The 26,594-nt window shown below is 38.0% G+C and overlaps 3 long non-coding RNA genes across 3 annotated transcripts; all 3 read right to left on the bottom strand.

Annotated features, from left to right (window-relative positions):
- Positions 1-2,867: 2,867 nt before the first annotated feature.
- On the bottom strand, positions 2,868-4,501 carry LOC139194920 (uncharacterized). Its single transcript, XR_011579705.1, has 2 exons — positions 3,088-4,501; positions 2,868-2,932 (listed from the first exon to the last, which is right to left on the bottom strand). It is a non-coding gene; the product is annotated as an uncharacterized lncRNA (long non-coding RNA).
- A 6,093-nt stretch (positions 4,502-10,594) lies between these two features.
- Positions 10,595-11,486, bottom strand: LOC139194919 (uncharacterized). The gene is made up of 2 exons (XR_011579704.1): positions 11,151-11,486; positions 10,595-11,048 (listed from the first exon to the last, which is right to left on the bottom strand). It is a non-coding gene; the product is annotated as an uncharacterized lncRNA (long non-coding RNA).
- An 11,413-nt stretch (positions 11,487-22,899) lies between these two features.
- Positions 22,900-24,851, bottom strand: LOC139194918 (uncharacterized). The gene is made up of 2 exons (XR_011579703.1): positions 23,276-24,851; positions 22,900-23,145 (listed from the first exon to the last, which is right to left on the bottom strand). It is a non-coding gene; the product is annotated as an uncharacterized lncRNA (long non-coding RNA).
- Between the last annotated feature and the right edge of the window lie 1,743 nt (positions 24,852-26,594).

Genomic DNA, 26,594 nt, shown 5'->3' with positions numbered 1-26,594 from the left:
ATAGTAAATCTAACTTTCTTATCTAATTGTTACTCTCCTGTGTATATTCCAATAATTATGCGTAGCACATAGACCTAATGATACAAGGCTTGTTTAAAAATGTTTTTAAAATTATTGAAAGTATTTTTAGAGAAAATATTTTTAGTTTTAAAAGCACTCGAAGTGTTTCCGGTACAAAAACACTAGTTATGTACTTCTCACTAGAAAGTTAGAAACAATTCAAATATTTTTCCATGATTCATTTGTATCTTTACCAATGATTAGTTTCGAAACATTTTTACAAAAAATGTTCCATCATTTTAAATGTATTTTCAAACATGCTGGTAATGAGATGACCGCTAACTTTTTCACGAGAGACAGGCGCAGCGTCCCAGTACGTGCATGTGAGTCTCTTCGGGTGTTGGCCCGTCCCTCTGCTCGAGGGTCAAATCCCCTGGTAACCGGCACTAGAGGGGCAACCACTAGATTTGGCCCATAATCGTGTGGGGCCCATGCCCTTTTGCCGTCTTCCTTATCCTTTGGCATCATCTGCCAGATGCAGTAAATCAAGTTTGGAGCTGTTTCGGCAGATTCTGTGAGATGGTGAATGGGCCGGGCACAGAATCGGGTCGGACTTTGATCACATTTCGGGCCCATCTTTGTTCAAGTCTTCCCAGATATTTTTGAGTGCCGAACTTTTTCACCGACCTAAAAAAGGAAAAACAAAGGCGTGGACCATTTTCTCTTTTTCTACTTTTGTTTGCACTTGAGCCTTTATTGGTAATGAACATTTGAACAAACATTTGAACATGATGGATTGTGTTGCTTCCCTCTTGGTTGGTAATTGTCTCTGGATGTAGATAGGTGTGTTTTTACACAAGCGATATAGGGAAGAATCGAAATTGAAACCTCGGGTGAATGTAAATGCGCTCAACCACCAGAGCTACAAGTTCTTTGCGACGTGAATGGGTTATTGTTGTTGAGATGGGAGTGCAAGGGTTTAGAAACACAAGACTCATTCTCATGGTCATCTGGTGATTAAGAATTCATGATCACTCACCTTTGAATTTGATATCAAGGTTTGAGATTAAAACACTAGACGCACGTTCATTTGATCATACCCCTTGATTATCAGACGACCAAGAGAACATATGTGTTGAAAACCCGTGTTTGAAAGTTGCACAAAAGGAAGGAATTGAGATGTACTATTTCCTTGTTGGGGTTTATGAACATGAAATTCTAGAAATTCAACGTTGGGGGAGGAATCAAACCAATATAACTGTTCCCTTCACCATCAGCGCAACCACCTTTGCCGCCGGCAATCGCCCCTGCCTTTAACCTACAAGTTGATAGTCCGCCGGCAATCAAACCAATAGCTTATAACTATCATGCCTTGGAACAGAGCAATTTGTCTATCATCAGTCCTCCATTTGTACAATTTACATGATCAGGAGCACCTACTCGTCCCATCTTCCAAACATCTACGTTTAGAGGTTCCATTTTACGATGCTCGACAATCGTATGCGTTAATGGAGTAATCATATCAGCAACCATAGATCCAGATGATTGTATTGCTACCATATGTCGCTTTGAGATCGGGGAGCGATCATCTTGAAGAGCCGACGTCATTTCCACCTCCGACAGTAAGAGTATTGGAGGTAGTTTCTTGATGCTGGCCATGTATGTACTCAACATTCTTGTTCTTCCAGTAAAACAAGTCGATATAGCTCATCCATCAAAACCAACCCCAGAAAACACAACTTAGTCTTACTCTCTTAAAGGACTAAAAATCTAGTGATGCATCAAACTCGTATCCAAACGCTGCTCCTGCCAGAGAAGCAACTACATCTCCGATGTCAGTCTACGTTTGCATAAACAATGGCCACCAAGCATCAAACGAGGCTACATTTCACATCCACATAGGACTCCTCATATGAAGGTCTTTATCGCAAAAGACGCCCTACTACGGCAAGGATTTTTAGTGAAGGTGTGCCATTACAGACAGTGTTAAAGATATGGAGCCTTCTCTTATTTCAGCATGCTTTCTTGGAAACCAGAGAGATTTGTAATGCATCAGCTTGTGTTTCTAAGAAACAAAATGGATCATTGCTAATATAATTGGCCATAAACTTCTGGTGTTGTAAATTCTAACTGATTAGAAAGCTTCATCCTGCTATACCACTTCTAACCAAACTTCAATACACTTCAAGAGTTTACGGAAGATAATATTTTTATGAGACACATGCAAAGATTGTAGGATTCAAATTCCTTTATGGTGAAAGTCTTTCTCGGAGCAAATTTCGATCTGTCCATTAACAAGGAGATGGGTAGGAGTAGGCTACGTCCAGGGTTTGAACCCTGATAGTGCCAAAAATTCAGGGCTCGTTTGGTGCCTAGGATTGAATTAGATAACTCACTCTATTGAAGTTGAAGGAAGAAATAATGAAGTTTTGTCCAACTTTGAATGACGAAAATGGATTACTCATGAAGGGATCTTATGCCGTCGAATCTAATCCCCTCAAAATGAAAAATCATCTACCTCCTCTACCGTCATATATACCTTTAATTATGAGTTAAACAAATCCAATCCAATCTTAGGCAACAAACGAGACCACTGAGTACAAGTCTACAGATCAGTTAAAATATGTAATTTCATGATTTTCAACACAAAATGCATGATCTATCTACAAGATAATTAAGAGGCAAAAGCAGAGCTTATACTGGTTTCTTTTCCAAACAATCATCTACTACAAAATGGCAGCTACCTAGCCTAATTTTAAGTTCTAAAACATCTGGCTCAACACCTCATCATTACACCGGGAAAAAGAGATTCCCAAAACAGAATCCATGAAGTCCTCTCAGATGAGCAAAGTCCAGTGAAAACAGAATAAAGGCAGAGAAAAGCATACCGTAGATTCTCATTAGCATAACCGCAATATCTCATCCAAGGCGCCTGTCAATGAGGCACCCACGGACTCAGTCATTGAATTGACAAAGTTTTAAACTTTACATTCTACAATCTACACACAATATCAGGAAAAAAATTCCACATAAAAACACAATGTACGAATGAAAAATTACAAATTCAAAGAATTCATAAGTTTCAACCTTTTCCATTCCTACAGTTGATAAAAAATACACTCCTCGTCCTTCAAATGTGCACCCTGATACCGTCGTGCAGCACCTCCTCCTTGCACCCAGAATTAGCTTCAGGAAGAGAGCAAGATGAATGCGGTTTCTCATATGTACGAAGGGCTCAGATTTATGAATCATAGCGTAGAATGAGAAGAATATGTTCTTGAAATCAAATCAAAGCTTGACTTCTCCATCTACTGTCTTGAAGCTGTCCTAAAGCATATATTCTTAAAACCAATGTGCACTATCAAAACCGCCAAAATGCTCGTAAACTATCATGACAACAAGATCAAAAGCTTTTAATTTCAAAAAATCCAATCACCCTTGTCATCAACACCAAAATTCCACAACCCCTTCAATTCGTTTCGAGAAAATTGTCAATGACCATCACTTCCACACAACAAAAACACCAAAAAAGTGCAGAAACTGATAATAATATCCTTCAAATTCAATCCATTTAATATCGGGAAACAACAATATCTAAGTGGGGATTGCAATCTTTGGAATAAAATTCATTGCTCTCCACAAAAGCTCTCAACATCCCAAAGGTGAAATTTGGGTGCTCAGGGTCGCTGGTTTGAGACCCCATTGGAGAGTCCAAAGTTGGGGGTTGCGTGAAACAAAAGTAACAACTTTTATTACCACCGCCGTTACCGCCACCTCCTCCAAACATCTTACCTGAAGAAAAAGCACAAGACGACGCCAAAGAAGAAGCTCCAGAAGCAGAACCCCTAGCTTTTCTGGGAAGCTGCCTTTTGGATCTTCCAAACGGATGAAGGACCACCTGCTTGGCCCTTCCGAAATTTCTCGACAACCCACCAGCACTAAACCCTCTCTGCTTCTTTGCCTTCTCCTCACTGCATCTGCATCTTCCGTGGGACCCACCACTACCACTACCACTGCCGCCGCATTCTTCGTCATCATCGTCGCCATCATCGCCCACCACACAACCACCGCCACTGCCGCCAACAACGCTTGATATCTCCTTTTCAACCAAAGACATCAATTTTGTATATCAATTTCGATGCTTTTCACCAAAAACAAACTCCAAAAAGTACCAATAATTTCATCAAAGTTTTGAAAATCGATCACAAGGGTTGGACCAGAAGAGGAAATGGCGACTACCCAGATGAGAATTCGAATAGGATTTTCAGATTTTCTTGAAGAGCGGACAGAAGTTAGAGATTTCTCCGCCAATGTTATAGGAATAAATTTCGGTTCTCAAGTCCCAACCCTCAAGAACTGCAAATAGCGTATTTCAAAATTTTAAAACGTTCTTTACAAATCTGCCATTCCAAATTATGACCACATAATTCATCTTAAAGCAAGAGGACACGTGGTGGTTTTCTGGTGGGTTAATGGCATTTGGAGGCAACTGGGGGGATCGGTATGGGGAGAAATTTTTAGTAACACAATCCGACACACTGATTGAAAAAAAATTCAAAGTATAACTACTTTATTATATCATTTGTTGTATCAAATCGTGTTTTTGACACATTAAAATTTTTTCGTACTGGTATTACATGTTTTATATGACATTGATTAGTTTAGTTTTAAGCTAAAAGCCTAATCCTTCTCAAGTCTTCTAAAGCTTCAATTAAATTGGAAGGGGATCATCTTCGGATCCCTTCCTCCTAATCCATCAAGTTTTGGGATCTAGACCGTTGAAATTTGATCCAACGACCACAAACAGAGGTCCACTTTAAAAGTTATAATAACGTTAGCCGTTGGATTAAATTTCAACAGTCTGAATCTCCAGACTTGATGGATTAGAAGGAAGAGATTCCTTTACAAGTAAATTAATAGAGAAAAAGAAAAAGTCTTTCTACGCTCATTTTGGACCTGTTTTTGTATTCATTTATACTCTTTTAGTCTTTTTCCTTTCACATGTTTTACGAAATGTGTTTTGAGATATGGTCTCGTGTTCATTTCGGACGTGGCTTGCATTTATTAGTGTATAAGAAAGAAATTAAACGGCCTTGAGTAGGCAACAAGCTTTTGTAAATGAGTTATGTCAGACGTGTCCTTGGATAATATGATAAGAGATTAAATGATGTTATTGTTAGACTGTAAACTTGAGCCACAAGTAAATTGAGCTTCTAATCAAGAAAATGTGTCATAGACGGGTTAAGAATCTATGTTATGTTCTTTTCTCTCCCTTGTTAATTAAAGGACTTCAAATATTTTCTTTGTGTATGTTAAATGATAACCATAAATTGATTGGACCTTTGATTCAACTCAGTCTGCAATTCTCATATAAATATAACTATAGAATATATGACAAACTATATAAAAATTAATCAATATAAAAGAAATGGAGTTAAATACTTATCAAATATTCAACAACAAAGTAATAACTTGAATAGAAATGAGAAATACAAGCAATCAAGCAAGCTCTTGGTAGTGGTTGAAGAGCTTTGAAATGAAGTTTTAATACTAGAAATCGATACCACATGCAATATAGCAAAGCTGTAAACATAAATGCACTTGCAAAGGTGCCGAATTATAAAAGAATTTTGAAAAATGTAGGCTGCAAAGCTTTTAAAGTCTTTTTGTAACATGAGATGAGTGTACTTGTCTTATACCTTTATGCTACATTTTATAGAACAACCTTTCTTCCAGTTCAAGCCTTTTGGGTGCGTTTGGTACGCAGACGGGACGGAACGGGACGGGACGGGACGGGACGGGACGGGACGGGACGGGACGGGAAGGAACGGGACGGGACGGGACGGAACGGGACGGGACGGGACGGGACGGAACGAAGGTGTAATTTTTGAAAAAGACATGGGGTATATTTGTCTTAAAATGGTAAAACATTGTGTTCCACAGACGTGGAACAAACCCGTTCCAGGGGGGAGGTGGGACGCAAAAACACCCAAAATCTGTCCCGTGGAACAGCCCGTTCCACCCATTTTTGGCGCACCAAACGCGGGACGGAACGCCTCGTCCAGTTCCGTCCCGTCCCGTCCCGTCCCACGTACCAAACGCACCCTTTACTCTCAAATTAATCCTCTCGGTTTCTAGTTTTTTATGTGAGTGTTGTCAGAAGATAATAACTTACATTGCAACTTGAGCTTTCATTCTCCTACTATGATTGAATCAATTAGCTTACCAAAAGTTTTGATATGGAGGTAAGAGATATCCGAAGGAGTATACACTTTTAAGTCTATCATTATTTTATAAAATATGAAAGGATAAATTACACTTTACCATCTCAGGTTTGAGATCTATTGCAACCTCATACAATATATTCAAAACATTTCACTTTCATACCTCAAGTACTATTTTATTTCAATATAATACATTTGTTACATTTTCCATCTATTGATCCATTAAGAGCTGAAGTGACTATCAAATTTGTGCCATGGGGCAAAAAAAAATTTATACATTAAAAATATTATAATAATTTACCCTTAAAAAAAAAAAAAAAAAAAAAACTGAAACCCCAAAAATCCATTCCCCCGACCACCTCCCTCTCCTCCACTCTCTTCACCTCCCATCCCATCTCACCCCACCCCCACCTCCCCTGCAACCCCTAACTTGCCTATCAAAGCCTTCATTCTCCTTCATCTCCGGCAAAAGTCGGTGCCTGTACTTAGGCGCCACCACTGAGACCACATCTCACAGCGCCTCGCCTTACAACCCACGCTTGGGGTCCACACCCTATTTTTGGAACAGCCCGTTCCACCCATTTTTGGCGCACCAAACGCGGGACGGAACGCCTCGTCCAGTTCCGTCCCGTCCCACGTACCAAACGCACCCTTTACTCTCAAATTAATCCTCTCGGTTTCTAGTTTTTTATGTGAGTGTTGTCAGAAGATAATAACTTACATTGCAACTTGAGCTTTCATTCTCCTACTATGATTGAATCAATTAGCTTACCAAAAGTTTTGATATGGAGGTAAGAGATATCCGAAGGAGTATACACTTTTAAGTCTATCATTATTTTATAAAATATGAAAGGATAAATTACACTTTACCATCTCAGGTTTGAGATCTATTGCAACCTCATACAATATATTCAAAACATTTCACTTTCATACCTCAAGTACTATTTTATTTCAATATAATACATTTGTTACATTTTCCATCTATTGATCCATTAAGAGCTGAAGTGACTATCAAATTTGTGCCATGGGGCAAAAAAAAATTTATACATTAAAAATATTATAATAATTTACCCTTAAAAAAAAAAAAAAAAAAAAAAACTGAAACCCCAAAAATCCATTCCCCCGACCACCTCCCTCTCCTCCACTCTCTTCACCTCCCATCCCATCTCACCCCACCCCTACCTCCCCTGCAACCCCTAACTCGCCTATCAAAGCCTTCATTCTCCTTCATCTCCGGCAAAAGCCGGTGCCTGTACTTAGGCGCCACCACTGAGACCACATCTCACAGCGCCTCGCCTTACAACCCACGCTTGGGGTCCACACCCCATTTTTGGAACAGCCCGTTCCACCCATTTTTGGCGCACCAAACGCGGGACGGAACGCCTCGTCCAGTTCCGTCCCGTCCCGTCCCGTCCCACGTACCAAACGCACCCTTTACTCTCAAATTAATCCTCTCGGTTTCTAGTTTTTTATGTGAGTGTTGTCAGAAGATAATAACTTACATTGCAACTTGAGCTTTCATTCTCCTACTATGATTGAATCAATTAGCTTACCAAAAGTTTTGATATGGAGGTAAGAGATATCCGAAGGAGTATACACTTTTAAGTCTATCATTATTTTATAAAATATGAAAGGATAAATTACACTTTACCATCTCAGGTTTGAGATCTATTGCAACCTCATACAATATATTCAAAACATTTCACTTTCATACCTCAAGTACTATTTTATTTCAATATAATACATTTGTTACATTTTCCATCTATTGATCCATTAAGAGCTGAAGTGACTATCAAATTTGTGCCATGGGGCAAAAAAAAATTTATACATTAAAAATATTATAATAATTTACCCTTAAAAAAAAAAAAAAAAAAAAAAACTGAAACCCCAAAAATCCATTCCCCCGACCACCTCCCTCTCCTCCACTCTCTTCACCTCCCATCCCATCTCACCCCACCCCCACCTCCCCTGCAACCCCTAACTTGCCTATCAAAGCCTTCATTCTCCTTCATCTCCGGCAAAAGCCGGTGCCTGTACTTAGGCGCCACCACTGAGACCACATCTCACAGCGCCTCGCCTTACAACCCACGCTTGGGGTCCACACCCCATTTTTGGAACAGCCCGTTCCACCCATTTTTGGCGCACCAAACGCGGGACGGAACGCCTCGTCCAGTTCCGTCCCGTCCCGTCCCGTCCCACGTACCAAACGCACCCTTTACTCTCAAATTAATCCTCTCGGTTTCTAGTTTTTTATGTGAGTGTTGTCAGAAGATAATAACTTACATTGCAACTTGAGCTTTCATTCTCCTACTATGATTGAATCAATTAGCTTACCAAAAGTTTTGATATGGAGGTAAGAGATATCCGAAGGAGTATACACTTTTAAGTCTATCATTATTTTATAAAATATGAAAGGATAAATTACACTTTACCATCTCAGGTTTGAGATCTATTGCAACCTCATACAATATATTCAAAACATTTCACTTTCATACCTCAAGTACTATTTTATTTCAATATAATACATTTGTTACATTTTCCATCTATTGATCCATTAAGAGCTGAAGTGACTATCAAATTTGTGCCATGGGGCAAAAAAAAATTTATACATTAAAAATATTATAATAATTTACCCTTAAAAAAAAAAAAAAAAAAAAAAACTGAAACCCCAAAAATCCATTCCCCCGACCACCTCCCTCTCCTCCACTCTCTTCACCTCCCATCCCATCTCACCCCACCCCCACCTCCCCTGCAACCCCTAACTTGCCTATCAAAGCCTTCATTCTCCTTCATCTCCGGCAAAAGCCGGTGCCTGTACTTAGGCGCCACCACTGAGACCACATCTCACAGCGCCTCGCCTTACAACCCACGCTTGGGGTCCACACCCCATTTTTGGAACAGCCCGTTCCACCCATTTTTGGCGCACCAAACGCGGGACGGAACGCCTCGTCCAGTTCCGTCCCGTCCCGTCCCGTCCCACGTACCAAACGCACCCTTTACTCTCAAATTAATCCTCTCGGTTTCTAGTTTTTTATGTGAGTGTTGTCAGAAGATAATAACTTACATTGCAACTTGAGCTTTCATTCTCCTACTATGATTGAATCAATTAGCTTACCAAAAGTTTTGATATGGAGGTAAGAGATATCCGAAGGAGTATACACTTTTAAGTCTATCATTATTTTATAAAATATGAAAGGATAAATTACACTTTACCATCTCAGGTTTGAGATCTATTGCAACCTCATACAATATATTCAAAACATTTCACTTTCATACCTCAAGTACTATTTTATTTCAATATAATACATTTGTTACATTTTCCATCTATTGATCCATTAAGAGCTGAAGTGACTATCAAATTTGTGCCATGGGGCAAAAAAAAATTTATACATTAAAAATATTATAATAATTTACCCTTAAAAAAAAAAAAAAAAAAAAAACTGAAACCCCAAAAATCCATTCCCCCGACCACCTCCCTCTCCTCCACTCTCTTCACCTCCCATCCCATCTCACCCCACCCCCACCTCCCCTGCAACCCCTAACTTGCCTATCAAAGCCTTCATTCTCCTTCATCTCCGGCAAAAGCCGGTGCCTGTACTTAGGCGCCACCACTGAGACCACATCTCACAGCGCCTCGCCTTACAACCCACGCTTGGGGTCCACACCCCATTTTTGGAACAGCCCGTTCCACCCATTTTTGGCGCACCAAACGCGGGACGGAACGCCTCGTCCAGTTCCGTCCCGTCCCGTCCCGTCCCACGTACCAAACGCACCCTTTACTCTCAAATTAATCCTCTCGGTTTCTAGTTTTTTATGTGAGTGTTGTCAGAAGATAATAACTTACATTGCAACTTGAGCTTTCATTCTCCTACTATGATTGAATCAATTAGCTTACCAAAAGTTTTGATATGGAGGTAAGAGATATCCGAAGGAGTATACACTTTTAAGTCTATCATTATTTTATAAAATATGAAAGGATAAATTACACTTTACCATCTCAGGTTTGAGATCTATTGCAACCTCATACAATATATTCAAAACATTTCACTTTCATACCTCAAGTACTATTTTATTTCAATATAATACATTTGTTACATTTTCCATCTATTGATCCATTAAGAGCTGAAGTGACTATCAAATTTGTGCCATGGGGCAGAAAAAAATTTATACATTAAAAATATTATAATAATTTACCCTTAAAAAAAAAAAAAAAAAAAAAAAAAAAAAAAAAAAAAAAAAAAAAAAAAACTGAAACCCCAAAAATCCATTCCCCCGACCACCTCCCTCTCCTCCACTCTCTTCACCTCCCATCCCATCTCACCCCACCCCCACCTCCCCTGCAACCCCTAACTCGCCTATCAAAGCCTTCATTCTCCTTCATCTCCGGCAAAAGCCGGTGCCTGTACTTAGGCGCCACCACTGAGACCACATCTCACAGCGCCTCGCCTTACAACCCACGCTTGGGGTCCACACCCAATCTCGCCGTCAAGGATCCCAAGGACCGCAGCTGCAGTGGGTCTTCCTTGGCTCGCTGGGCGTCGGAAAAGGCACATACACCAGCCGGCTCTCTAATTTCCTCGGCATTCCTCACATCGCCATAGCGGTGGTGCAAGGCTCTAATCGGACCGCAGTGGTGCTAATGGGGTTAGAATCGAGAATGCTCAGAGGGGCGAGATGGGTCAAGGTGGGAATCGAAAAAAGGGCCCTTCTTCTCCGTGGACCTCCATTGCCTCCTTTCCTTCTCCAACTCTAGATCTTCATTTTATTTGCAAATAATAGGTACTGCTTAATAGTCTTTGGATTTTCCCAAAGGTGTAACCATAGCTTTTCACCATTCCAAACACAGCAATCAATTTCAAAATTATACAAAAAAAATTACTGAAATCAAAAGCAACAAACACAAAAATCAACATCCCAAAACCCCACCTCGTCAGACATGAAAGGCGACACCTTGTCACATGAGACAAGAAAGTTGAAAGCTGGTGATGAATGGGTTAGGGTTTCGGTGGCGGAGGAGAGAAGATGAGGGAGCTGGCGGCTGAAAAAATTGTCAAAGAGAAACCAGATCGGTTTTGTTGAGTGATTCGATGCGAGAGGAGTACGAAGAGAGGGCTTTTTTAGCACAAATGGAAGATGTATAATTGAATCAAAGAGGAGTGAGCGGAGAAGTGGAGTAGCTGATTTGCAAGGTTGGTTCGTACAGAAATGGGAGCGCTGGATGTATGGTCGATTCTAGCAACTGATTCGGAGAAGGGAAGGAAACAGTGGAGGTCCACGAAGAAGGGTTTTGCTTTGTTTTTTCGTTTTTCAGTACTTTTCTTTAATTAATTATTTTTAAATGCATTAAAAATTATTGTTGCCATGTGGCATAAATTTGGCAGCCACATCAGCACAAATGTGGATCTCATATTTGCCACGTCATCACTTAACGGTTTACTTAACAGATTTTCTAATGGATGTATGAAATTGAAATAAAATGATAAGTAAATGTATGAAATTGAAATGTTTTAAAGATATTGTAAGGAATTGAAATTGTGACAACCCATCCCAAATTTTATTATTTTATAATTTTAAAATGAGAATTTACGAGAGTACCTTAGTGGCGAGGGTATTGATTTTCGTTGATCGCTAGTTCATGATGCGTATGAACTATTACCGTATTGTATTCCAAAAGTATATTGGTAAGGATTGTTAATTATTATTTCATATCATCTTTATTATTATATTTATTATTAAGGGGTCCATGGGGAGGAAGAAGAGGGAGAACCGGATAAGAGAACAAAGGGAGGGATGCTGTCCAATTGAAGAAGAGGAAAGAAAGGGCTTTTGCCCAATCAGGAGAAGAAGATGAAAGAACTTCCCAATGGGATGAGGAGAGATGAGTTCCAGGAGAGAAAGGAGGAAGAAGGGATGGACACCAGATCCCTGAAACCGGGAACCCAACCTTCGACCCGTTTCTTTATGCTTTCCGATGCCATTTCCGTGGTTCTCCGGCGAAATTGAAGCCCATTAACACCACTAAACCTCATCACCATATCCCAACATTCGATTCTAGCCAAAATTTGCATGAAATGGTGGAGATTTCATGAAGAACACCTCATGGGTGCTGCGAGGAACATTGCTCGAAATCCATCAATTGTGAAACGTTTTCCTTCAGTTACCACTACCAAAACACTCCCATATAACCCAGGAACAAAGCCCAAGCAGTGGTGGAGGCGTCAGAGCAAGTTTGGAGGTCGAATCGAATCACACCTAATTCTAGGGTTTCATATGGTTTAGCAAAAATTGGGGCATTTTCTGGCCAAATTGGACTTGGCCACAGGTATAAAACTTGCTCTACTCATTGAGATTTTCATTTCTGTGAAATTTGGTAATTTTTGGAAATAGTTGGATTTTCCAGCGAGTTGGGGCGGCCGACCGCCACCCATGACGGCGTGTGCGGCGGTGCATGGCCAGTGGGCCGCCAATGCTATTTTTAGGCTATGTTAAATCTTGGGAATTCATTTTTGATATTGAATGACGTAGGTTGATCGTTGGAACCTAAGCTCTCTATGATACATTAATAAGTACTTATATGAATCGACGATCCGACCGTTGGATCGTCACCAAACCTTAATACATTGTAATACGTAATATTTGAAGAATTTAGGAACTTATGGATAGGGAATCGGATGCACGGATCTTTCCGAATTGGCTTTGTAAGTTAATAAAATAAAACGTTAACCACCACTTGAATTTGGACAATTGGCGGAGATCCGACCGTTGGATCGTAGTGAAATTTTAGTATGTTATTCTATAAGTATAATGTGGATCTTTGGAAGTTTTATATTGGAAATCTGATATGCAGATCTTCTGGATCGAGTTATACAGGGTTTTAGACCCTATTGTCGATCTTTGATCGACGGTTGACTTGTGGTCAATGAGCCTCAAACTATTTTAGAATGTCCTTGTGGATGTGCCTTATATGAATTACGTATTCTATTGATAAGAGTTTTGAGATGTGAATCGATAATTGTTATAGGCGTCAATCGTTCGGGACGCCTCAATATGCGTGTAAGTGAATCTTAGCGTGGACTCCAGGTGAGTGGATCTTTTCCTTCTTATCATATGTATATAATTGATAGTTGCACAAACGTTTCTAAATTGATTTGTGCATGTCACCTACAAATAATTATTGTGAACTACGAAATGTTTGATCCTTGTTTAGGGTACGTAGGCAGTCTGACAAGACGTTAGATGCAGCAATAAAATAAAATAAATGAGAGTAAATAATTGAGACAATAGCCTTGTTTGGGGAATTGAGCAATGTGAGGGAGATTGGTGCAAAATGTGAGATTTAACCTTATGTTTTAGTGGTTAATTGTTGGTTATAAAACAATGTATGAAGAATCAAGAAATTGAAGTAAGGAAACATAAGTAATGATAGTTGATTAGACTAGTGTCTAGTTGGGCTTATCACCAATGATTACTCTCAAAAGTAAACAGTTTGGGAGTAGGCGTTATTGATTGTAATTTTTACGTCGTATTATATATTTTGGGAATATTATGAAATGTTTGAGTTTAGATTGCATCATGACATATTCATATGTATAATAACTGAACCTAATTATTGTGAATGCTTTGAAGTGCTAAATGACACCACGGACGCCCAGGTAAGCTTCAGGTGAGTACATGATGATATTGATGGTAGTGAGCATGATTGTGTTGAGATATATTAGAGCTCATAAACCTGCACCCCGGTGTTAGTGCTCCCGCCCGTGGCCAGGGCATAATCCTTCACGTTATGTTCACCTCCTGCACTTTACGCTCACCTTGGATCCAAGGTAGGTGCACAGTCATGTCGTACAGACCACTATAGGTGGTTCCGACTCGTAGGTGACCTGTGATTATTCACACAATCTTCACGTGATTGTAGCACTTGAGCGTATTTAATTACACCCAGTCCTGTCATACAGACCACTTTAGATGGTTCCGACTCATGTACATGTATAGTTATTGAGTTATGGATAAGTCGTACAGGTCATTAGAGATGACTCTGACTTATATGCTAGCATTGACTGATGAGATATGTAATGATTTATGGATAAGTCGTATAGGTCACTAGAGGTGACTCCGACTTATATGCTAACATTGACTGATGAGATATGTGATGAGTTATGGATAAGTCATATATGTTACTAGAGGTGACTCTGACTTATATGCTAGCATTGATTGATGAGATATGTGATAAGTTATAGATAAGTCGTACAAGTCACTAGAGGTGACTCCGACTTATATGCTAGCATTGATTGATGAGATATGTAATGATTTATGGATAAGTCGTATAGGTCACTAGAGGTGACTCCGACTTATATGCTAACATTGACTGATGAGATATGTGATGAGTTATGGATAAGTCATACATGTTACTAGAGGTGACTCTGACTTATATGCTAACATTGATTGATGAGATATGTGATAAGTTATGGATAAGTCGTACAAGTCACTAGAGGTGACTCCGACTTATATGCTAGCATTGATTGATGAGATATGGGTATAGTTGTACAGGTCACCATAGGTGATTCCGACTGCGTGTTAGTATGGTTTATTAAGCACATGATTATTTACATTGCTAATAAGATGCTAGGTAGTGGTATACTTCTGGGTTTACTGTTAGTATACTTTTGATTTCATACTTCTACGTAGTATGATATGCTGGAAACTATATAGGTTTTACGGCGATGAGTTACTACCTTTGATAATGGAAATGATTTTAAAAATCTTTGTTTTGACCACTCACTTTTTCTATTTTTGCACCTTCCAGGTTCTAGTAGCAAGGTTCCGTATCGACGATGACTCGTGGCACTCCCAGTTCAAGTGGCTCCTTATGATGGTACAATCATTATCTTACCTTACTGTACTTTACTTATACTCTGTATCACGCGTGAAACGGGCCCTTACCCGCTCACCGCGTAATTGTGTATATAGGCACTTTTAAGTTTAAAATTTATTCACATTTTACACATTATCATATTCTATGGCTTCGTCATCCTCCAGGTGTCGGCCAGCACAGCTCGATTCAGAGTCCTAGTGGACTTTTAGGGTCGGGGTGTGTCAGAAATCGACCCCAAATCTAAGGGGGTAAAATGTAATTTACCCAATATGAATTAATGGTGACAATCAATTGCGTGAAACATATCATGACAGACTTTTGAGCGTGATTAGTTTTTAATTTTTATATTGATTAATGTCCCAAACGAGATAGGATCCTCAGATCCTTTTTATGAGGATTCCAGGGATCCTTTAATCATGTTCGTTCATCGTACATCGTGCGATTAGTTTTCGTCAGGTGTTGTTTGTGTTCAATTTTAAATAATATAATTTAAAATAATTTATGACATCATGATATACGATGAAATGACAAGATTAAAGGATCCCCAGGATCCTCACAAAGAGGATCCATCTCGTCCCAAACACGTATGGGGATTGCCAAATTTCTTGGTAACCGCTTTCAGTTATTTAAAAATGCTTTCAGTTATTTAAAAACACTTGTCAAATTAGCCTTAAATTGGCGAGCCTCTAGTGAGCTAGATTTGGATCCTCCCCATGTTTTTTTAGAAGAAATGCTAAGGAGACTCGCTCTCAAAAGTGGGACGTTCTATGGACTGTCTGTCACCTCATGTTTTTTGCACAATGTTTTATGATGTTGGCATGAAAATTAATGTTAAACTACAAGGTAAAAAAGAGTTTATAGAAAGTTTCATTTTAACAGTGTCTCCTTAACATTTCTCTTTTTTTTAGTGCAGGACTATAAAAGACTTTTGGTCAGCCTTGAGGCATAACAGTTGGACAAAATTAGATGAGTGCTTGAAATCGTGTGTCCTCAATAACATGGTGTATTTTATAGGATGGAAGATTGGTATGAAAATTATGTGAGTCCACTTTGGTATGGAAATTATGCAATCAAAGGATAAAACATGACTTCAATCAAAGGACAAATATTTTAACAAACGTTTTTGCACTTTATTTAAATTTTTAGATTTTATAACATCTAAGAGTTCTGATTAAGAGTGATGTGGAGATCTTTAATCACTAGATGACTTGGAGTCTGACATGAAATTATAATTAATAAGAAAAACAATAAGGAGTAAAGCTGAAATAAAATAAAAACTGGAAGAGGAATATCAGGTAAAAAAGAGTCTAAACTGGAGGGATAGGGAAAAACATGGAGCCATTCTCACCTGCAAATCATGGTCAATGAAATCATGGCAAAGGGCTTCTCAATTTTCTAAAACTATATTAATCGAGAACAGCACATCCTTGAATTAATAAAGCAATTTTATTATGAACTACTTATTAATTTTCCTGCAGTGCAGTGTGTATACATTTCAAACGCGATATGTTAAACTACTCTAATTTATAAAGAAGAAAATTTGACCTCTATACAAGGTATATGTTAAACTACTCTAATTTATAAAGAAGAAAATTTGACCTCTATACAAGGTAATGAGCATACTATCATGGTCAACTAGCATTGAGATATACAATTCGATCTCTGATGCAAGGGAACGAGCATACTAGCATGATCAAATAGGCTAATAGAGATAGAAGAGTCTCTACTCTCTATCATTATTATTTGCAAGGGGCAACATCAGTTAACAGTATGATAATTCCAGGAAACCATGAAAGTTGTACGTAGCAGACATGTCGAGACCCCATGCATCGATCCTTTTGCCAAGATATGTATAAACTTCAAAAGTAGAAAACATATTTCATGATGATTCAAAAAGAATAAAAGCTTGGCAGGTTTAAAAAGATTATCAAACAAAAGCTGATCAGTGTGATTGAATCATCGCTGTAAAGAGAGGGAAGGTTATACCTTTTGCTCCCTCCCCTTTCCATTTCCTAGCTTTCCAACTAATACTGCAACCCTAACCCACTTTCTTAAACCTTCCCTCCCTCTTATCACACCCTACTTCTGTTTCTCTCTTTATATATAGGCGAGGAGAAGAGCATTGTTTATGGTCCAAGTTTACTTTCCTCGTCCAAACGGAGGGGTATAGGTGATGAACTCGACTTGAAATGAGGAGGGCATATCGAAAAATGTGGCGGGCAGTGCCGTGCATGAGTCGGAAATATTTCCGGACAGACTCCTGGAAGGACATAGAGGAAATACTCAAGAGCAAGCTAGCAACTATTAAGGAGGAGCCGGAGACGTGTGAGGAAAGCCTTACGCCGCCGCGACTATGGCGGCTGGTGAAGAAGGGGCAGAATAAGATGGGATCAAAGTTGGACGTGGCAAGGCACTTTCTCATCCCAAATTTCAGCCTCAAAGAGTCTTATTTTCTGTTCATCCCTGGCTTTGCACCTAAAAGCAGGTAGCTTTGGTGGACTGGACTCCCTCCAAATTCCAGTGCTGATTGTAGTCTTGTGCATTAGAAGTAGGAGAGAAGCTTACATATGCTTGGGATGCTGTATATGTCGTATCTGAAATTTACTTCTTGTTTTAACTTTTTTACAAAACAATGCGTAATTAGTTTAGAAAACCATGGCATCTTATAGGTGCATGGAAGTTCATCTCTCTCGTATGCTATCTCCATAAGTGCCGCCTAAAATTGTAATAACTATAAGAAAGAGATCACATAATTAAAGGGGCCAATTAGGTTGCATGTGTCATCTTCTTTTAACATATATATAGTCTGTTCCTGTCATATTCAAAGTCCACCTTTGCCTTTATCTGTAATTGTTATATTGGTGCTTTTTATATATTTTCAGTTGTGTAATTCTTATGAAAATATGTTGATAATCTCATTAGCATAAATGTTATTTATATATTGGGAATATTGTAACATTTTACTGATTATAAACAAAATTACCCGGAAATTCCCTGATACCTATTCTTCATGTGTAACATAAAGTTGGAAGTGGAAAAACAGACGTGAAAGAAACGTATTCTTCTAAGCTTACCATTTTGTGGAGATTAAAAACGATTAGTTTCCTTCATAAGTAATTCATCTTCTATCTTCAAGTTGGACAAAATTTCTTCATTTCTTCCTTCAACTTATCCTAATTAATATAGTGGGTTATCCAGTCCAATTCAATTTGAGGCACCAAAAGATTACGCAAAAATTCCTCCACAACAATGGAAGATTTGTAGGACAATTGTACACAATGCTTAATTCACCTACTGCAAATTCTGTTTACTTAATTCTGTTTACTTAATTGGAGGGTAGAAGTTTAATTATGTGAGAAACAAATAAGAAATTTTTTATAAATTGAGATAGAGATATAAAATAACATCAATGAAGGCATCATGCTATTTGATACAGTTCCTAATTGATGCAATATTAGGGCTGCAATATTTGATGCTGCAGCTCCTAACAGAAGGATGAGATAGAACTGGAAGCCCCCATTGAGTGGAGAAGATAATAGTTGGATAAGCTCCATCAACCTTCATTCTGTTCACAGTGTCACTGCATATCCTTGCAAGCCTGCTTGTCCATACAACCACAGAAAAAATCTTCAGAGTAAGCTTCCGAGAACGCGATAACCGAAAACCCTTTAGCCTTCCATTCATTTTCTTCACCCATTGTTGCCTTCCTGGCCTTCCCACCTTCTCATTGCTCTTGGTTAGCTTTTCATAGCTCTTGGTTAGCTTTTCATAGTTGCATCCCAGCCTTCCCCCAACAATTTCTTGGAAACCCATCAGCACTGAGAGGGACAAAGAAGATAGAGCGATGTATATGTATAAAAGGGTGAGATTGTTATAGGATTTCTAGTACTCTGTGCCTTATATAAAGGGGAAGAGCTAGTGGGGGTTAAATGGAGATACAGAATCTTGTTTTAATGTCTTTTTAAACATATAGTGGTTGTTGGGGTTGTGGGGCTCGATACAAATCATGGATTTACACTTTGATTGGTTCATTGGGTGTAATTTCACAATAACATTCAACTTGGACAGTTAAGTTATAGATAATACCGGTGTTGAATTAGACTCAGTAATGAGTCAAACTACACTTGGTATTGGATCTGAGATTAAGTTGGGAACTATATCGGTACTCAATCAAACTCATTAATGAGTCCACACTGGTTTGTGTAGATCGTCATAAATCATGAACTTCCACCTCGATGGGATCACTGTGCATAGTCTCACCCTAAATATTTGAACTCTACGATTAAGTTGGAGGCAATATTAACATTGAATCAGACTTAGTTGTGAGTCGGCACTGGTCGGTTACTCAACAAATACTAATAGAAAGAGGTTGAGGTTGAATATATTGCAACATTGAGATTCCCTATGACACATTGGTTGCCATTCATATTCTAGCTCAGTATACTCTGCATTTAAACACATGGCTACCACCAAATACATAACCACCTGAGTGCAGAGCTCTCTTGCTCCCTTGAGTTTATTAATGCAGCAGAAGAATTGGGAATATTAGTGGCATGTGCAAATGATTGATGTCCATGTTAGGGTTGCAAATCAAAACCAATCATTTGCCAAGGAAAGTGAGGTTTGCACTTGTGATATTTAAGTAAAAGCTGATTTAGATGTTTTGTTTAATTATCTTACACTAATGAGTCCATAATCTAGTCAAGGCTATGATCTGTTGGTCTAATCAGTCCAAACTTGAAGAAAATAAGTGGGTGGGAATTGGCAGCTTTTCTTTAATTAAAAACTCGTTTAGAAGTGCTTTTAAAATTATTGAAAACGCTTTTGGTGAAAATATTTTTGAAATCAATCATTAGTAAAAATCCAAGTGAATCCTGGAAAACACTTTAGTACTTCCAACAAGAAGCACATATATGTTGCTTCTTCCAAATTCAATTTCTCCAAAAACGATTTTAATTATTTTAAAAACACTTTCAAACGAGCTCTATAAAGATTATTTTGTATTTTTGTGCACTGTATTTTGGGCTGGTTTGGAAACATGGACCCTATTGCATTTTGCGCCTACTGAGAGAGGCTGGTTCAGGTTGTATGAACAGCCCAAAATTTGGTTGGGCCATCAATTCCTTGGCTCAAATTTGACAGAAATTAAGGGAAGGATCCTAAGAATTTTATGATTATCTGAAATTATCACAAGATAGTTTGAGGGAAGGATCCGCAGCAAGGACTATAACCATCCTCCGAACACTTCTCCACGACCTCTCCCTCGGTTCTCAGGCGAATCCAATTTCTTGCTCTTGGCTCTTTAGCAATCTCCTCATGTTAGACATTGTTGAAAGAACTATCTTTAAAAAAAAAAAAAATAATGAAAATGGATTGAAAACTTTGAGTTTTAACCAAAAGGACAAAAATGTATTGTAAGTGAATAGTACCAGAAGTGACTTTTTAGAGTAAAAATGTCTTTAACGTTAAAAGTGAACAGTACCAAAAGTGTTTTGTTAAAATTCCCTTTAAAAAAAATCTATGAATGGAGATGAGTACGGAGGATAGAGGTGATTGGTGTGTGTACATTTGGTGGGTTGAAGGGTTTTTATGAAGAAATATGAGCAAATTAAAAGATCGGATAAGGACATGTGGGGGCAACGTGAATGGTCAAAAATCTTACAAAAAAATTGAGTGGATATTATTAATGGATATTGACACTTAATGCGATGAAAGTGGTTAAAAATCTCAACCAAAATCTAAGGCTATAACGACACGTAGAGGATAAGACTAGCTATATATATATATATATGAATAGTAATCATCATGGCAATGATAAACGGTTGGAGTTGCACAAAGACAATTACTTTTCAGAGTGAATATTAACTGTCGTTGGCCTGCTCATGCATAGGCAAAACAGGTGAAAGTGCTCTACGCACAAAGAAAAGTGATAAGTTCTGCCTCAGCATCTAATCACATGATCCTTGAAACCAATCAAACACTTCTTTCCTCGAATTTTAGTTGTGCACATTTTAGATGAGCAAACAATTAGGCACTTGGTCTCTCTCATAATACGATACCAATTGCTGAGTGGCTTTATGGTCTCTCTGTTACCATGATATAACTGCCAAAACCAAAAATTATTCACCCAAAAGTGAAAGCTTTCTAATTTATATCATGTTCTAGCTTTTAGGCTGATAGCCTGAATTAATCTATTCAATTATCTCAAGGACGGAACCAACCTTAAACTGTGGTTGCCTTTGTAACGCGGCATGCATGTTTTTGAAAAACCAAAAACTTAGTGTTAATTTTAAAATAAAGATCTAATAGTTAAAATACTCAGAATATTGAATATTCCAAAACACTCAAGAAAGTATAGTCAGTCATTTGCACATAATTTATGAAAAACAGAAAATTATCTCCCACCCCTATGATTACTACAAAATCTGCCCCATGGCAAATGTTAAACGAAGTTTTCCTCTTACCATTGCAGTTTGGTTAGATCCAATCTGGAATAATTATAAACAAAGTTTTCAACACGATCTCATTTTTTTTAATTTTATTAGCAAGTATATGCGTAAAAAAAATTTAGGTGCTCCAAAGTAAGATGTTTTAACTGTTAAATTTAATTTTTATATTTTAAAATAAAAGTTTAACAATTAAAATACTTGAATATCCAATACTTCAAAGTACCCAAAAAGTTCTGTGTCAGCGTTGCCATGCAGTCAGTTCTTTAAATCTGGTTGACTTTAACATTAGTATAATATATATCGTACACGTTTCTTATCCAGCGATTGCCATTTCATCCTCCATTTCTCAAGGAACCATTTTTTCTTCATCAGCAAACACATGCAACAAAACGTTATTCACCCTTTTTCCCGTAAATTTTAGACAAATGTATGAAATAATTAATCAAATACTATTAATTTACACTAGATTAAACATCTCTAATGCTGTATCTGTACAGCCACGTATCCTTTTCTTGCCTAATTTTTGTGAAATGTCAACTGACTACATACATCTTGATGACAAGTTGTTCATGAAAACTTGAGTAAGGTAATTTGAATACGTGATTGATCTGATTATACTATCATATTATGTTATTCTGTATTTTGGTCCCACCCAATTTTAACACTCGATTTAAGAAAATCCTCATTGTATGTGAAAACTATCTTATCCAAGTTTCTCTTCTCTCGCTCTTAAATTTTCATCCCAAGTAATTGGATCTGTCTCTGTCAGCACATGAAATGAAAGATTCTTCTTCCTCCTTCCCAGCCATTCCATTAAAAAGTTGAATTAAAGATGAGCACTTTAGTAAAGAAAAACCCTTTTATACATCTGTCCCGATACTGCAGAATGTAACTAAATATTGATTAATCTTGCCCCTTCATTTTTATATTCATAGATTTCCACCAATCCCTTGACGTTGATTCCATTTGAAGCCATTAGGCATGTGATTATATTTATATAAATGACGAGAGCCTTCTGCTTGCTCCACCATGCCACTTTATTTTGGTAGTAATTTATAATGGAGTAAAATATTATATTTAAAGTAAACGGGTTTAGAACATATTTTGTAAACTACATGGATGATGGTTAGATTTTATTTTTACTGATTTAAAAATAAATTCAACCATCAATCATTATATCATGCGGTCTACAGAATATGATCTCTCTAACATTATTCTGTTCTAAACTACTCTGATTTATAAAACAAGACTTAAACGATGGTGCAAGGGAGAGACGCAGTACCCTAACCCACATATGTGTAGTAGTAAAAAAGAGTTAAATCAGATGAGGTGAAATTTAATAAGACGGCCAGTCTAACTTATAGACCACTTAATTCAGTGGCATGTAGTTTTTATTGACTCTTTTATTTGGTCTCATTATCCTACCTATAACTTTTGGTGACGGACGGAAATACCAATGCCCCATGAATCTAAACTGTATTGTAGACCTGTAGTGTGCTACTTAACACAAGTTCTCCAACGCGAGATATGAGCGGAAGATCGACCAACTACTCACAACCCGTAATTGTAGTGCAAGATTTATCCCGCACTAGAGAAAATCCTGCCATCAAAGCGAACCACTAAGAGAGAGAAAAAAAGGAAGAGAAGTAACAGCAATATAGTTGTGTGATCAATTTCAACTGTAACAGCATGCAAAGTGCACAATACTAACTTTTTGCTTCATCTCTTACATTCAAACTTGGATCTTTGAACTGCTTGACTTTTCTTTGGGTTTGCAGCTCCCTTGAGACTCAAAGTACTCAAACTTTGAACTTGATAGATTTCCACATCGGTTTCCATTTACCTCTTCCAAATATCGACCTCAAACTCTGCGTAACCTAGAAACCAAACCCTAAGCCGGATCGTGGCCTCCATTACATTATACTTTGAGATTCTCAATCTCATCATGCAAATTATTATTTCGGGATTCTCATAACAATTAGAAACACAGTTTATTTTTTATTTTTTATTTTTATTTTTAAAGTAATGGTGATATATCACAACTCTAATATCAACAATTTCAACGACATAAAAAATACAGTTTAACCACACTATGGACAAGTTTTAAGACAAATATAAATCACCTAAAAATACTAAAACACACCATTTTCCTAAATCTCTCTCCCCCCCCCCAAAAAAAAAAACCTTAGAGTAGAGAGCAAAAACCCTAACTAAAATTAACAACTAGTATCACAAAATAAATCGAACAGGAATTCATCATGTATATAACTCTTTTTTTTTTTTTCAGACTCTTGGAAGCAAGATCAATTGTGGGGTGCGAATCTAATACCACAAATTCTAATGCTTTTCAAGTTCAAGCACCACTTTTTTTCTTTGAAATTACATACAAACAAAAGAAATTGTAAGACTTCAGTAATTTTAGCACTCCTCTTTTAGCCTCATGCGCTCATTCCGACCCAGTCGGTGCAGAAAAAGGTCAGAAAATATTCAATTTCGAGTGCAGATGGATAAAAAATGAGTACAAGAAACCCGAAAACAGAGGGAGAGAGAAGAATTAGACATTGACACGAGTTTCGAGTACTCCCTACCAGAAGCAATAGGACTTATCGCATTTGCGGGTATGACGGTAATTATTCAGCAGACGGCAGAGTCTTCTTCTCCGGTAAGAAACGCCATATCTGAGCTTGAAAGAAACCAATTTCCGGAGCTTCCTCGCCGACCTCAGCCGCAGGCATATCGCCCTCTTGACTTTGCAAAAAGACCCTTTTATCTTCTCCGTCAGGCTCTTCTTCCTGCTGAACTGGTAGCTTCTGAGAAAAAGCTGCCTCTTCTCCATCAACGTGTAGTTGCTGCTTCCCTGCTCCATGTAGCTGTTGTAGTAGGACCCACTGCTAGTACTCCTAGCCAATGAGGTGCTTCTGCTGATTGACGGGTCGGTTCCCACGTGGTGAAACCTCCGTCCCCACAGGCCGGCCATGGAGGAGAACTCAGCCGGAGAGAAACAACAGAGACGCAGAGAGAGAGAGGGCTTTGTTGTCTTTTCCTTTTGGGGTATGAAATCTGGAGGTTGAAGATGAAGAGTAATGGTGCGGTTTAAAGAGAAATATAAAGGTTTGTGGGAGACTCTTGAGATTGTATAAATTCGTCGAACCTTGGGTGGGTTAAGTCATAAGTTGGGTTTGCCATTTGCTTAGGAAGGCAATAGGCAAGCGATGACTGCGCCGCCACATGAGCGGTTGCAGAAGCTAGGAGAGAAACTTATCTACAACTACAACGGAAGTACTGAGTCTCATTGCTTCTTCTTCTCTATCTAAAATTATAGTCCCCTCCTCTCTCTCTCATGTGTTATATACTAATTTTGCTTTAACACGTGGAATGTGGTCATTTTAGATGGACGGTCACATGCCTTTTGTGTCTTGCTTTTCCCTTTGCCTTTTCTTCTTGGACTTTGTTTCTTCCACTTTTATTTTATGTTTTTACCCTACATGAACATCCTTTTTAACTTCTTAGGTTAGTCTAGGATCAATCCTAGAATTGTAGCTTATGTTTGATGGGATTCTACTTAGGTTTAATTCATTGTGTCTAAGTAAATCACTGCCCTATGAGTTAGTTTAATTGATCAAAACCATACAAAATACTCTTACTGCATGAAAAATGAAAAACGAACGGCTATCAACAAAACCCCACACTGACCGCACATCACAATATGCTTGTAGTTCAAGTAATTAAAGACATTAGTATCTACACCTGAGGTCTCATCTTCGATTTTACCGATTAAAAAAATGTTCCAGTCGAGTCATCAATTAGACTCCGATTAGATTCTATTGTTTGTTTAAGTATTTTGGAAATCCTCGAGTTGTTTTGACTTAAAGCAACAACAACAGAGTGGTATTACGAATAAGTCAGGTGCTCAGGTAACTTGCTTAAGATAAGAAAACTGCCCAAATACCAATTAGATTCTAGAACATAGATTAACTGCCCAAATACCAATTAGCGAAGAGAGATTAAGCATTTTAGTCTCAACAAACTCAATACATTTTGCATTATCTACCTTGACAAGTTCAGCACTTACAAGTAGATCATGCGAGTTAGACTGTCTTCTTTTGCAACTCCCTTGTCAATCACACCACCTCAAAGTTCAAATCAGATGCACCAAGAGTCATTGGGAGGACTTTACTTGTACAAGTCATCAAAAACAATTTCTGTTCCACCTCAGCAAACTTAAACAAAATTCAAAACCAATCCAGCAAAAAATCAAAATCAAGAGCCATCTATAAAGTATATATCCAGAAGCACGTCGCTTTCGTTCGCAGCGAAAGAAACCCGATAGTCATGGAGTTGTTGCCAGACTAACTTTAGTCTAACATCATCATTGTCTCATCAAAGTACACGAATAAGCACCTCAATCAATCTTTCAATGCACATCAAAGTACATGAATAAGCATCTCAATCAATCTTTCAAGGCACAAGCGTTTATATGGGTCTGCATGGAACAAATTTGAGTAAATTGTAGCAATGATTCCTCAACTTTAATGAAATTCGAGCAATGGTCCCTCAACTAAAAATTCATTACCATTGGCCCCTCAACTTTTCAAAATGTGTAGTTATAGTCATTTTCATCAATTTTGTCAAAAATTTGTTAAAATAAGTTATGTTGGAATAACCATTTATATAATTAGGATCCCTCAACTCATCAAAGTGTGTAATTATGATCATTTTCGTCAACTACGTCAAAATTTTTATCAAAAAACGAGTTATGTTGGAAGGACCATTGCTACAATTGAGTTAAAATTAAGGAACCATTTCTCCAGTTGAATTAAAGTTGAGGGATCAATGGTAATGAATTTTTAATTGAAGGATTATAGCTGCACGTTTTGATAAGTTGAGGAACCAATAGTAATGGATTTTTAGTTAAAGGACTATTACTCCAATTGAGTTAAAGTTAAAAGACCATAGCTACAATTTACCCCCAACAGATTTTTCAAACCTTTCGTCCAACAGAAATACTCTTCTTCTAAGACATCAAGAGAGGTGGAATATAAAGTTGGA

The sequence above is a fragment of the Malus domestica genome, chromosome 04 (genome assembly GCF_042453785.1).
Source record: "Malus domestica chromosome 04, GDT2T_hap1".
Classification (NCBI taxonomy): domain Eukaryota; kingdom Viridiplantae; phylum Streptophyta; class Magnoliopsida; order Rosales; family Rosaceae; genus Malus; species Malus domestica.
The sequence above is the reverse complement of the archived record's forward strand: the minus strand, read 5'-3'. Positions and strand labels throughout refer to the sequence as shown.